This window comes from Stomoxys calcitrans, chromosome 5 (assembly GCF_963082655.1).
Source record: "Stomoxys calcitrans chromosome 5, idStoCalc2.1, whole genome shotgun sequence".
NCBI classification, from domain to species: domain Eukaryota; kingdom Metazoa; phylum Arthropoda; class Insecta; order Diptera; family Muscidae; genus Stomoxys; species Stomoxys calcitrans.
In genome coordinates this window covers 127,568,829-127,584,218 of record NC_081556.1, presented here as the reverse complement: position 1 = coordinate 127,584,218, position 15,390 = coordinate 127,568,829, and the positions used below count along the sequence as shown (strand labels likewise).

Sequence of the window (15,390 nt, the reverse complement as noted above, 5' to 3'; positions counted from 1 at the left end):
CAAGGTACGGGACTTTATTTGAACAAAGGAAAATAAAACTTAATTGGGATTCATAGATAAAATCCAGGAATTTACAGTGAAACTATAACAAAATTAATAAAATGCGGAAAAGAAATAAAATAAAAAAAAAATAAAATAAAATAGAATAAAATAAAATAGAATAAAATAAAATAAAATAAAATAAAATAAAATAAAATAAAATAAAATAAAATAAAATAAAATAAAATAAAATAAAATAAAATAAAATAAAATAAAATAAAATTAAATAAAATAAAATAAAATAAAATAAAGTAAAATAAAATAAAATAAAATAAAATAAAATAAAATAAAATAAAATAAAATAAAATAAAATAAAATAAAATAAAATAAAATAAAACCAAATGAAATTAAATGAAATGAAATGAATGAAATGAAAGAAATTAATGAAATGAAAGAAATGAATGAAATGAATGAAATGAATGAAATGAATGAAATGAATGAAATGAATGAAATGAATGAAATGAATGAAATGAATGAAATGAAACGAAATGAAATGAATAAATGAATGAAATGGATAAAATGAATGAAATGAATGAAATCAAATGAAATAAAACGAAATGAAATGAATAAATGAATGAAATGGATAAATGAATGAATGAAATGAAACGAAATGAAATGAATAAATGAATGAAGTTTATAAAATGAATGAAATGAATAAAATTAATGAAATGGATGAAATTAATGAAATGAAATGAATTGAAATGAAATGAATGAAATAAATGAAATGAATGAAATAAATGAAATGAATGAAATGAATGAATTGAATGACATGAATGACATGAATGAAATGAATCAAATGAATGAAATGAATGAAATGAATGAAATGAATGAAATGAATGAAATGAATGAAATGAATGAAATGAATGAAATGAATGAAATGAATGAAATTAATGAAATTAATGAAATTAATGAAATTAATGAAATTAATGAAATGAATGAAATGAATGAAATAAATGAAATGAATGAAATGAATGAAATGAAATGAATGAAATGAATGCAATGAATGAAACGAATGAAATGAATGAAACGAATGAAATGAATGAAATGAATGAAGTGAATGAAATGAACGAAATGAATGAAATGAATGAAATGAAATAAATAAAATGGAATGAAATGAATGAAATTAATGAAATGAACGAAATGAATGAAATGAATGAAATGAATGAAATGAATGAAATGAATGAAATGAATGAAATGAATGAAATGAATGAAATGAATGAAATGAATGAAATGAATGAAATGAATGAAATGAATGAAATGAATGAAATAAATGAAATGAATGAAATGAATAAAATGAATGAAATGAATGAAATGAATGAAATGAATGAAATGAATGAAATGAATGAAATGAATGAAATGAATGAAATGAATGAAATGAATGAAATGAATGAAATGAATGAAATGAATGAAATGAATGAAATGAATGAAATAAATGAAATGAATGAAATGAATAAAATGAATGAAATGAATGAAATGAATGAAATGAAACGAAATGAAATGAATGAGATGAATGAAATGAAACGAAATGAAATGAATAAATGAATGAAATGGATAAAATGAATGAAATGAATGAAATAAAATGAAATGAAACGAAATGAATAAATGAATGAAATGGATAAAATGAATGAATGAAATGAAATGAAACGAAATGAAATGAATAAATGAATGAAATTTATAAAGTGAATGAAATGAATAAAATTAATAAAATGGATGAAATTAATGAAATGAAATGAATTGAAATGAAATAAATGAAATGAATGAAATGAATGAAATGAATGAAATGAATGAAATGAATGAAATGAATGAAATGAATGAAATGAATGAAATGAATGAAATGAATGAAATGAATGAAATGAATGAAATGAATGAAATGAATGAAATGAATGAAATGAAAGAAATGAATGCAATGAATGAAACGTATGAAATGACTAAAATGAAATGAAATGGAATGAAATGAATGGAATGAATGAAATGAATGGAATGAATGAAATGAATGAAATGAATGATATGAATGAAATGAATGAAATGAATGAAATGAATGAAATTAAATAAATGAAATGAAATGAATGAGATGAATGAAATGAATGAAATAATTGAAATGAATGAAATTATATGAAATGATATGAAATGAAATGGAATGGAATGAAACGATATGAAATGAAATGGAATGAAATGATATGATATGAAATGGGAAACACGTAAAAAGTCATTAAGCACGGCCGGGCCGAACTTTGGATACCCACCACCTCGGGTATATATGTAAACCCTCTTTCGTCACAATCCGGTAAAAATTGGATAACTAATGCAACCAAATATATCACGAACATTGAGTGGTCTAATAAATATAAGTGATTGTTCAATTTTGTAGAATAAAATATTGGTTCTTTTGACAGCTATATCCAATTATAAACCGATTTCAACAATATAGGACACAGATATCGAAAAGCCTAACATAAGTCACTGCGTCAAATTTCAACGAAATTGGATAATAAATGGGCTTTTTCTGGGGCCAACTTTTTAAATCGAGATTCTAAATGGCACCCATAAGCAAATCTGGACCGATCTGGACCAAATTAAACAAGTATATAATAATCTTAATATTTTATTATAACTCCACTACTATATCCGTAGTTATATCTTAATAAGGGCTGGTCTCGATGACATTTTAATTAGGTCCCCAGAATTCATATAGAAGTAACATTTTCATACAATAAATCTGCTTTTTATGGGGTTAAGACACTAAATTGGAAGATAGGTCTATATGGCAGCTATATCCATATATAGTTCGATCTGAAATATATTTGGCGCGGATGTTGGGAGGCTCAAATCAGCTCACTGTTTAAAATTTCAGCGAAATCGTATAAAAAATAAAGCTTTTATGGGCTTCAGACCCCTTATCGTCAGATCGGAGACTTAAAAACACTCACTGTTTCAAATTTCAGCGAAATCGGGTAATAAATAAAGCTTTTATGGCCTTCAGACCCTTATCGAGAGATCGGTCTATATGTCAGCTATATCTAAATATAGTCCGATCTGAAACATATTTGGTTCGGATGACAGGAGGCTTAAACTAACTCACTGTTTCATATTTCAGCGAAATCATGTAAAAAATAAAGCGTTTATGGGCTTCAAACCCTTTAACAAAAGATCGGTCTATATGGCAGATATATCTAAATATAGACCGACCTGAGGCCTAAAACTACTCACTGTTTCAAATTTCAGCGAAATCGGATAAAAAATAAAGCTTTTATGGGCTTCATACCCGTGTCGGCAGATCGGTCTATATAACGGCTATATCCAAATATTGTGCGTTCTGAACCATATTTGGGTCGAATAACGGGAGGCTTCAGACAACTCACTGTTTCAAATTTCAGCGAAATTTTTACCAGTGATATTGTAGTTCCAAACAGTTTTATCGGGAATGGGCGTACAGTGTTTTTCACCAAAAAGCGGCGCACTGCCTGGAACATCGGGCATTGTATCATGGATAACACAATGTCCTTAACCACCGCATGATGAAAGAGTTAACTCCCTTAGCCTCACAGCACAGGTCACTGCATTCTATCTAGACACAATATACAGAGGCATTAGTTGCAGCATTAAATTCAGTGCATCAGATGGTATCATTCTCAGTGCGGCTGTTTTGCACAAACAAGCCGTGCTTTGGATCCGGCTGCGTATTGAGCAGTATGTGGACTTTTGAAGCGCCGTCCACCAGACCACAACGCCATATAGCATTATAGGTGTGACAACTGCAGTATATACCCAGTGCATGACTTGCAACTTAAAGGCAAAATTTTTGCCAATGTCTTTTTTTCAAGGATCAGGGGTAGAATTGCCTTTCTTTCCCGTTACAAAATGTTGGATTTTAAGTTCAATTTCCTGTCCAACAAAACACACAGGTATTTTATCCTTTTCATAAATGGAACATTCTCTCCTCGCAAGGACACAGTCGTGTTTAACGCAGATACCTGCCATCATGGCCCAAACCTGCGGGGCCAAAGGCCCTGGGGTGAATACAATGCGTCTACCAACGCCCCCACATGAGTACCAATTTGGTCCCACGTATTTGGAAGTGTTCACCTTCCGATTTATGCGTCACGCCACTGTAGGTAAATTGTATAACCTTCTGAAAAGAACTACATCTGTCTTGCTTGGATTTACGCCTGCACCACTTTCGGTAGCCCATTTCGCTTTCGCACCTAGAGCATCCTGAAGTATATCTCTATGAGTGCTTGAAAACTTCCACTAACCACAATTGCCACGCCATCAGCATACGCGATCACTTTTATGCCTTGTTTTCCTTGAGGTGTTGCTCTGCTGACCCTTCTTTTCAGATCTACAGATCCCAAGCCTGCCGTAATGGATCTTTTAGTAAGTAAGCTATTAAAAAACTTCCTTACGGTAGTGTTGATGCCTAGAAACTCCAGCTCCTTCATGTTTAACGTCGGTTTTACATTATTGAAAGCATCTTCAATGTCAAGAAATGCTACCATTGTATATTCGGTTTAGAAACCGTGGGACCTCGTGCAACTTGCTGTTAACAATTTTAGCAAAATTTAGCATAAATTGTGTCGATGTCCTCTTACTAGAAATCTCTTACGGAATCCTTCTTCCAACTAACGCATTAAACTTTTCCTATTGCATCCTTGAATTTCTGAACGACTCACTATCGTATAGCTTGCTTCTATTAATAATGTTCTTGCATTTAACCTAAGGAAAGGTTCATAGCTCCTTTCCTGTGGGAAATCTTAAAAGAGACATATGGTCCTCTAAACAGTCTAAACAGCCCATTCTCCAAGATGAATTTCAAAACACTTTGTCCTCTGAGTACTTACTTTAAAAGTCTCTATGCATAAGCTGCCATTTAAGTTGACCCCCTGATTTGGCTTTTCGAGCTCCTCAAAGTTTAAATTTGTATCTGGTATACCGAAAATTCGTGGAAAATCTTCAGCTCCCCAATATCATACAAAAAACAATGCAGAACAAATTTGAAGTACAGCTAAGCCATCTATCATGGAGATGTCATATCTAACTTTTCGCTTCAATTGGGAACCATATTACTAACGTTTTATGAAATATATCGAAGTTTGATTACATTTACATGTAGTTTTGAAGTTTTTAACTCCAAGAGACCCACTGTGCTTGCCTTCCCAAATTCGTTGTTACATCCATCAATCATGCAACAAGTGTTCTACAAATAGGTTCAAAGTAAACAAACCCTCCCAAAAAAACCTAACAACCTCAACCTATATCCATAAGGCCATAGTTCATCATGTTACCCTCACAATAATATCACTCGTATGTCACTACTACTTGGGCGAAAAAAGCCTACTAAATTAAATGAATATCCAATTATTTCCAATATTCAAGACGACTATTTACACGATGAACTTGAGTTTATAATTCACCTAAGGAAAAATGGGTTTGTTGTTGTTATTCTTGGTGTTGTAACAATCGACAAACAACGTCAAAACAATAACATGCCCTAAGCAGTAGGGGCACCATGGCGTAAGAACCCTAAGACCATAAATTGAACTAATCCTACAGCCAAACTAACCATCGCATGTGTGGATGAACTTGTAAGGAGGCCTCTTCATCCAAGTGATACTTCAGGGCTACCCACATGATATGAGTTGGGATTTTTTTTTGTCTTGTAATTGAGTATCTTGTCTAGAGGTTCAAAACACACACACACGAAAAAAGGAAAAACAAATAGGGGCCAAGTGATGGACCACGATGACAATAATAATGATGAAGATGGCCTTAACCCTTAAAATTTTGTTTTTCAACAGAACGACAGTTAGGCTGTAGGAGCGAATGGTCGAATATGAGTGCAACAAGTACAGAAGTATTGAACGAAATTTGTGCTTGTAGCTTAAAATTTGGTTATGAGGGAATCATAAAAATTTTGGAAGCCCTAAGTTTTAAAAGTTTTTATATCCAATAGCTTGGAATAAGGGATATTCTAAACTCATTATTCAGTAAATCCCAGAAATATAGACCTGTGGTGCTATAAAGTATAAAAAAGCCCAAAAATATAGATTTGTTCATTTAAGTAGCTGTAAATCAGCATATTACAAGATTTTCTCTCTGATTCCATCCAGGAAATTAGCTACGATAATGCCACCATTCGAAGAAGAATTATCTTTCATTCAAAGGTCGAAAATGTTAGACTCCTCCAGCAAACATCCGACATTGATTCGGATCATTGCCAAAGGAATGCGAGAAAAGTGCGATTTGCAAGAGCACCGAAAGCTGTACTAAAAATTTTGAGAATGCTCTACTTTTCCTTTTTAATACAGCATTACAATGACAAACCATTGGCCGCAAAATTCGAATTTTAATACCAAAATCGTAGTCCAAAAAACCTACGTAGCAAACAGAAGAGTGGAAATGCTATTCAATCCAAGCAAGCAGCTTCTTCGAATGGGCTGCCTATGCTGCCAATCCCCAGCGAGGAACAAGTTGAAAAACAACAAAGCAGCAGGAGCCGATGGGTTATCAGCTGAACTATTTAAGACAAGAAACGACATACTTTTAAGGAGTAGATATCAGTCCGTCAGCGCAATCTGTCTGATATACAATAACTATTAGGGGTTTCACGGTGTCGAATAGGTTGACTTTAGCATTTCCTTTCATATTTCAATATGATTTTTTCTTAAAGAGATTTTTTTTAAACTTTCCAAAATATTTTATATAAAAATTTGAATAAAAAAATTTGAATCTTCTCCTAGCCAAAATTGCAAATGCAAATTTTGCCCATGAACATTCCACTAAGGAACAGGGGCATACTTCTCACATATCAATGGGTGCAGTCCGATTTAAGTTTTAAGCTCAATGATAAGGAGCCTTCTTTTTATAGCCGAGTCCGAACGGCGTGCCGCAGTGCGATACCTCTTTGGAGTGAAGTTTTACTTGGCATAGTACCTCGCAAGTGTTGCCAGCATTAGGAGGGCAAAACCACCGCTGAAAATTTTTTCTGATGGTCTCGCCAGGATTCGAACCCAGTTGTTCAGCGTCATAGGCGGACATGCTAACCTCTGCGCTATGGTGGCCTCCTCCTAGCCAGAATTAGTTTAGGACAACTGTAACCCAGCCATATAACAGCAATGCAGCAGGAGCCGATGGTCTACCAGTGGAAATTTTTTACACCGGAGGCGACACATGTAGCTAGGTGGATGGAGGAGGCCATCAAAAGGAATGCATAGGGGGACATGCTAACATCTGCGATACGGTGGTCTCCTTCTAGCCAGAATTAGTTTAGGAAAACTGTAACCCAGCCAGATAGCAGCAATGCAGCAGGAGCCGATGGTCTACCAGTGGAAATTTTTTACACCGGAGGTGACACATGTGGCGAGGTGGATGGAGGAGGCCATCAGAAGGAATGCAAAGATCTTCTTGCGAGATTCGAAGCGTGAGAAAGAGAAGGAGAAAATCGACTGGACACATAGATTTGCAGATACTATTAAATTCCCCGGGAACATTGTATTTAAGGAACAGGCGGTACTTCTCTCATATTACCAAGTGCAGTCCACCTTTTTTACTCGTAATTCGAACGATGTGCCGCAGGATACCTCACAAATGTAGAAGATAATCACCGCTGAAATGTTCCTGATGTTCACACCGGGGTTAAAACCCTAGCGTTCGGGTTCATAGAGAGCCATACTCCACGATGGCCTCAGGTACACGTACAACAGCATTACAGATGCAGGTACAGGTACACGTAATCCTGTAGGTGTATATGTTATACAAAATAGGTGACACTATACCCAGCAAACCAAGTCCGACGCGTCTGATCAATTTTGGAACAATCTTTTGCAAATTATTGAATTTTTTTTATCACAATGCGTGCTCTGTTAAAAATGTTCATCGCGCGATTCTTCCATTCCATCGAAGAAGCTAATTTTTGGCTCAATGGGTGTGTAAATAAGCGGAATTGTCAATTTTGGAGTGAAGATCAGCCAGAAGCATTGCAAGAGCTACCAATGCATCCAGAAAAAGTCAAATTTTGGTGCGGTTTATGTGCTGGTGGCATCATTGGACCGTACTTCTTCAAAGATGATGCGATGGTAACGCAACTGTGAATGGTGCCGTCAGATGATATCCAACTTTTTTTTTCCAAAATGCAAGAGCTTGACTTGCATGACATGTGGTTTCAACAAGACGATGCCACATGCCACACAGCACGCGTAACAATGGACTTATCGAGAGGCGAGTCGGGTGAACATTTTATATCACGTTCGGGATCGGTCAATTGGCCGCTTAGATCGTGTGATTTAACGCCTTTAGACTATGTTAAAGCTCATGTCTATACAGACAAGCCCGCTTCAATTGACGCATTGGAAGACAACATTGAATTTTTGAGATGCCTGCCGAAATCTTTCCCCCAGGGTATGCCAAAATTGGACTAAGCGAATGGAGGCGCAGTCACGGTCAATATTTGCTTGAAATTATCTTCAAACATTAAATTATATAGACCGTACTATCCATTAAAATAAGTATTTCATGCATTTTTTTGAATTATATATGTGTGTGTTTTTGTTTTGAAAACTTTCCTATAGCTCTTAAAAAAATCTCCCTTTATATTCTTGATCGTCGTAAAAATCTAAGACCATCTAGCCATGTCCGCCCGTCCTTTCGTCTTTCGAAATGTCGCTACAGTTCTTTAAAATAGAGATATTGAGTAGAAACTTTGCACAGATTCTTTTTTTGTCCATAGGAAGGTAAAGTTGGAAGATGGGCTATATCGAACTTTATCTTGAGATAGCCCTTATATGGACCGATCTGCCGATTAAAGGTCTTAGACCCATAAAACCCACATTTCTTATCCAATTTTGCTAAAATTTAAGATAGTGAGTTGTGTTAAGCCACTCGAAAACCTTCTTCAGTTTGGCCCAGATCGGTGCGGATTTGGATATAGCTGTCATATAGACCCATCTCTCGATTTAAGGTCTTGGCCCCATAAAAGGCGCATTTTTCGTCCGATTTCGCTGAAATTCAGGACAGTAAGTTATGTTAGGCCCCTTAATGTCCTTCTTCCAGATGGCCTAGATCGGTCCAGATTTGAATATAGCTGCCCCATATAGACTGATCTTTCGATTTAAGGTTTTGGGCCCATAAAAAACGCATTTATTGTCCGATTTTGTCAAAATTTGGGACAGTGAGTTGTGTAAGGCCCCACGACATATTTTTTTCAATTTGGCCCATATCAGTCCAGATTTAGATATAGGTTCAGATCGGCCTATATTTGGATATAGCAGACAAAAAGACCAACATTGAACCAAATTGAGCAGTAAATTGTATTTATAAGACCACTCAATGGCCGTGCTGAATTTCATACAAATCGGACCATATTTTAATATAGCTGCTATGGATGCATTAATAGTGCATTTTTCACCGGACTATGACAAATATGGTTTGATTATACACCGGAGGTGGTGGGTATCCAAAGTTTGGACCGTCGGAACTTAAGTCTTTTTACTTGTTTTATTTATTTTTTTTTATTCCCTTCACCATAAGATTGGGGTATACTAATTTCGTCATTCCGTTCGTTATACCTTGAAATATTCGTCTAACACCCTTTAAAGTATGTATTTTCTTGATCGCCATGTCCTTTTAAGTCGATCTAGCCATGTCCGTCCATCCGTCTGTCGAAAGCACGCTAACTTTCAAAGGAGTAAAGCTAGGCGCTTGAAATTTTGCACAAATACTTCTTATCAGTGTAGGTTGGTTGGTATGGTACATGGGCCAAATCGGTCCATGTTTTGATATAGCTGCCATATAAACCGATCTTGGATCTTGAATTCTTGACCCACTAGAGGGAGCAATTCTTATCCGATTTGGCTGAAACTTAGCAGGGAGTTTTTTGTTTTGACTTCCAACAGTTGTGCTAAGTATGGTTTAAATCGTTCCATAACCTGATATAGCTGTCATTAAAACGGATCTGGGATTTTGACTTCTTAAGCCTCTAGAGGGCGCAATTCTTATCCGATTTGGCTGAAATTTGGCATGAGGTGTTTCGTTATGACTTCCAAAAACTATGCTAAGTATGGTTGAAATTGTTCCATAACAATATAAATAGATCTGATATCTTGACTTTTTGAGCCTCTAGAGGGCGCAATTCTTATTCGATTTGGCTGAAATTTTGTATAACAGCTTCTCCTATGACCTTCAGTATACTTGTCCAATATGGTCTGAATCGATCTATAGCCTGATACAGCTCCCATATAAACCGTTCTCCCGATTATGTTTCATGAGCCCCTACTAGGCGTAATTCTTATTCGAATGAACGGAAATATTTCTACTATGGTCTTCAACACTCAATTCATTTACGGTCCGAATCGGACTATATATATCTTCAATAACAAAACATTTCCTATCCATTATTCTTTGTTTGTCTGAAAAGAGATACCGCGCAAGGAACTCGACAGTGTGATCCATGGTGGAGGGTATACAAAATTCGGCCCGGCCGAATCTGGGATTCCATTCCTTAATCAGCGGCAATCTTAGAGATATAATCATGAATGTTATGAGCTTAGACAAAAGTATTATAAATTAGGAATTATTTTTAATTTTTTTTATTTTATTTTATTTTATTTTTTTTGTTTTTCATTATATTTTGTTTTATTTTGTTGTATTTTATTTTAATTTTATTTTATTTTTTATTTTATTTTTTATTTTATTTTAATTTTTTATTTTATTTTTTTTTTTATTTTATTTAATTTAATTTAATTTTATTTTATTTTATTTTATTTTATTTTATTTTATTTTATTTTATTTTATTTTATTTTATTTTATTTATTTTATTTTATTTTACATTACTTTATTTTTTATTTTATTTTATTTCATTATATTTTATTTTATTCTATTTTATTTTATTTTATTTTATTTTATTTTATTTTATTTTATTTTATTTTATTTTATTTTATTTTATTTTATTTTATTTTATTTTATTTTATTTTATTTTATTTTATTTTATTTTATTTTATTTTATTTTATTTTATTTTATTTTATTTTATTTTATTTTATTTTATTTTATTTTATTTTATTTAATTTTATTTAATTTTATTTTATTTTATTTTATTTTATTTTACTTTATTTCTTTTTTTTTATTTTATTTTATCTTATTTTATTTAAACTTATATATTTTTATTATCCTTTTTTTATCCATTGTCATCATAAATTGATCAGCAGGAATTTTCAGCAAATGGCAGACTTTTGAGCAAGCTACCAGGTCTGAAATCGCATATTTGTTGCGTTTTTTCATGAGAACCTAAAATGAACTTTTTTTTTGAAGTTTTGTTTTTTCCTAAATTTTCCATTCCCACCTCTTATTGACTTCCAAAAGCGCCCATCAGCTATTCTCATTACAAGTATTTCGTGAACTTGAAACTGAATTACATAACCATAATTCAAGCATCAAATGTTTGTATCTTGAAAATTTTACAAAAATTACATCGAGGCGATGACTAAGTGATTTTTGGATCATTGTGTCTTTTGGTGCTAGGCAATTGAAATTTTTCAAAAAACGGCATGGCATGAACTTCAAATTCCCTTTGGCCAAAGGGGGGGGCAAAGCAGAGAGAAAAACAAAACAAAACTCAACTCAACTCGACCACAAGCAGTGAATAGATGGATGAATTGATGGATCATTTGTTAAAATAGTTACCCACTTTTATTGTTTAATAATTACAATGATAATAACCAAAGGAAGAAGAAAAAAAAAACAACAACTAAAACGACTCTTTAGTGGCTTCATTCCCTGGCTTCTGGCCATCATAATGAGTGGCAGCGACAGCATCTTCAGCAGCCATCATCATCATCATCGTCATCATCTTTATCAATAGCAGCAACCACCATCTATACATCCATCCATCTGTCTAAACGAAATCATCATCCGCAATAGCATCAACATTTTCAGGGTCAATAGTCAAAGTCATCAGCCACCTTAGAGTATTACAATGGAAATTCCAAAAACAACACAACAGAAGCAACAACAACAACAACGACAACAAACATAAAGATCATTTGAAATGATCCACCAATAAAACATATGTTTGTTGTACGCATATCCAAACAAAAAGCCAAAAATACTTTTCTTTTCATTGATAATGAAACACTTAAGAGATAACAACGGGCAGCAGCGGCATCAGCGGAATTGGAATGGCCGTTTCAACTTTTTTTTTCTCATTTTTATGATTTTTATCTTTTGATGGAGGTCGAAAAAGAGCTAATTTCAGTTTAGTTGTGACCTAAAGAAAAAATTAAAAAAAAAAAACAAAAACTTTCAAAGAAAACAAAAAACCAACTCATAGATCATTCGCGTTTAGCTTAGGAATTCCGGACTTAAAGAAGGATCTGCCATTTCGTTTTTGTTTTTTGTTCTTCTTGCCTTTCGTCTATAACTGAGCAACATATTTTTATGAACAACCTTTTTGGGGAAGTTATCAATCATTTCTTGAAATTTAATTGCTGACAATTTAAATATTTTTTCTGAGGTTTTTATATTCATGAAATTAATGATAATTTCTCTCAAGCCTTTAAAAATGATTAGTCGTCGTTGAAATTTATTATTTGTGACATCGATCTTTCAACGATACTTAGGAAAATTAATGAAATATCGGTGACCATTTAAAGATAATGATTTCATATGAGGAATCTTTTAAATAATTCTATTCTATATTTGCAAGGCTTATGTCATAGTTAGAACATTTGTGATCTAAAACAGCAAAACAAAGCAAATCAACATCAAACATTGAAATTGAAGAAATGTCGGTTTGAGAGATTAATGAAAACAACTAGAAAAAAGAAATTCTTTTTCGTCTTCATAAGTTATCAAATCCATAATTTATTATTCCAAGGCAGAAGTACATAAAGTTCTCCAAGTACATGGGTCTAGTAGTGCACTTCTTCTGCAGATTTTAGTACTAAAAGTTTCACTAAGTGTTGTATTGTAACAGACAACTTTCGCTTTACCAATCCCATCCAGGCGACCATATCGGTTTTATTATACCCACCACCATAGGATGGGGGTATACTAATCTAGTCATTCTGTTTGTGACACCTCGAAATATTGATCGTCTTGACATTCTGATTCGAACTAGCCATGTCAGTCCGTACATCCGTCCGTCTGTCGAAATCACGATAACGGTCGAACGCGTAAAGCTTGCCGCTTGAAATTGAGCATAGATACTTAATAGTGATGCAGGTCGTTGGGGATTGCAAATGGGCCATATCGGTTCAGATTTGGATATATTGTAGCTCCCATAGTGTTCTGGTATGACTTCCAACAAATGTGCCAAGTACAGTTCGAATCGGCTTATAACCTGATATGTATGGCTCCCATATAAACCGATCTCCCGATTTGAATTCGTGAGCCTCTGGAATCCTCAATTTTCATTCAATTTCGCTGAAATTTTGGTCGTAGTGTTGTGTCATGACTTCCAACAACTGTACCGAGTACGGTCCGTTCGTGAGCCCCTGGAATCCTCAATTTTCATTTAATTTGGCTGAAATTTTAGTCGTAGTGTTGTGTCATGACTTCCAACAACTGTGCCGAGTACGGCCCGAATCGGCCTGTAACCTGATATAGCTCCCATATAAACCGATCTCCCGATTTGACTTCTTGAGCCCCTGGAATCCTCAATTTTTTATTCAATTTGGCTGAAATTTTGCTCGTAGTGTTCTGTCATGACATTCATTAACTGTGTCGAGTACGGTCCGAATCGGCCTGTAACCTGATATAGCTCCCATATAAACCGATCTCCCGATTTGACTTCTTGAGCCCCTGGAATCCTCAATTTTCATTCAATTTGGCTGAAATTTTGCTCGTAGTGTTCTGTCATGACTTTCATTAACTGTGTCGAGTACGGTCCGAATCGGCCTGTAACCCGATATAGCTCCCATATAAACCGATCTCCAGATTTGATTTATTGAGCCCCTGGAAGCCTCAATTTTCATCCGATTTGGCTGAAATTTTGTATGTAGTATTCTGTTATCGCTCTCAAGAACTGTACCAAGAAGTCATATTAGGAGATCGATTTATATGGCTTAGCACCCCCAGAAAATTTTTATACCCTCCACCATAGGATGGGGGTATACTAATTTCGTCATTCTGTTTGTAACTACTCGAAATATTCGTCTGAGACCCCATAAAATAAATATATTTTTGATCGTCGCGACATTTTATGTCGATCTAGCCATGTCCGTCCGTCTGGCTGTCCTTCCGTCTGTCCGTCCGTCCGTCTGTCTGTCGAAAGCACGCTAACTTTCGAAGGAGTAAAGCTAGCCGCTTGAAATTTTGCACAAATACTTTTTTATTAGTGTAGATCGGTTGGTATTGTAAATGGGCCATATCGGTCCATGTTTTGATATAGCTGCCATATAAACCGATCTTGGGTCTTGACTTCTTGAGCCTCTAGAAGGCGCAATTCTCATCCGATTTGACTGAAATTTTGCACATAGTGTTTAAGTATCACTTCTAGCAACTGTGTTAAGTATGGTTCAAATCGGTCCATAACCTGGTATAGCTGCCATATAAACCGCTCTTGGGTCTTGACTTCTTGAGCCTCTAGAAGGCGCAATTCTCATCCGATTTGACTGAAATTTTTAATATAGTGTTTAAGTGTCACTTCTAACAACTGTGTTAAGTATGGTTCAAATCGGTCCATAACCTGGTATAGCTGCCATATAAACCGATCTTGGGTCTTGACTTCTTGAGCCTCTAGAGGGCGCAATTCGCATCCGATTTGACTGAAATTTTGCACATAGTGTTTAAGTATCACTTCTAGCAACTGTGTTAAGTATGGTTCAAATCGGTCCATAACCTGGTATAGCTGCCATATAAACCGCTCTTGGGTCTTGACTTCTTGAGCCTCTAGAAGGCGCAATTCTCATCCGATTTGACTGAAATTTTTAATATAGTGTTTAAGTGTCACTTCTAACAACTGTGTTAAGTATGGTTCAAATCGGTCCATAACCTGGTATAGCTGCCATATAAACCGCTCTTGGGTCTTGACTTCTTGAGCCTCTAGAAGGCGCAATTCTCATCCGATTTGACTGAAATTTTTAATATAGTGTTTAAGTGTCACTTCTAACAACTGTGTTAAGTATGGTTCAAATCGGTCCATAACCTGGTATAGCTGCCATATAAACCGATCTTGGGTCTTGACTTCTTGATCTTTTAGAGTGCGCAATTCTTACCCGATTGGAATGCAATTTTGCACGTGGTGTTTTGTTATGATATCCAATAACTGTGCTGAGTATGATTCAAATCGGTTAATAACCTGATATAGCTGCCATATAAACCGATCTTGGGTCTTGACTTCTTGAGCCTCTAGAAGGCGCAAT

General features: G+C 34.5%; 1 protein-coding gene across 1 annotated transcript in view; it reads left to right on the top strand.

Annotated features, from left to right (window-relative positions):
• LOC106094338 (serine-rich adhesin for platelets) overlaps positions 1–15,390 on the top strand; it is a 337,903-nt gene that overhangs the window by 76,288 nt on the left and 246,225 nt on the right. The window lies entirely within an intron of this gene.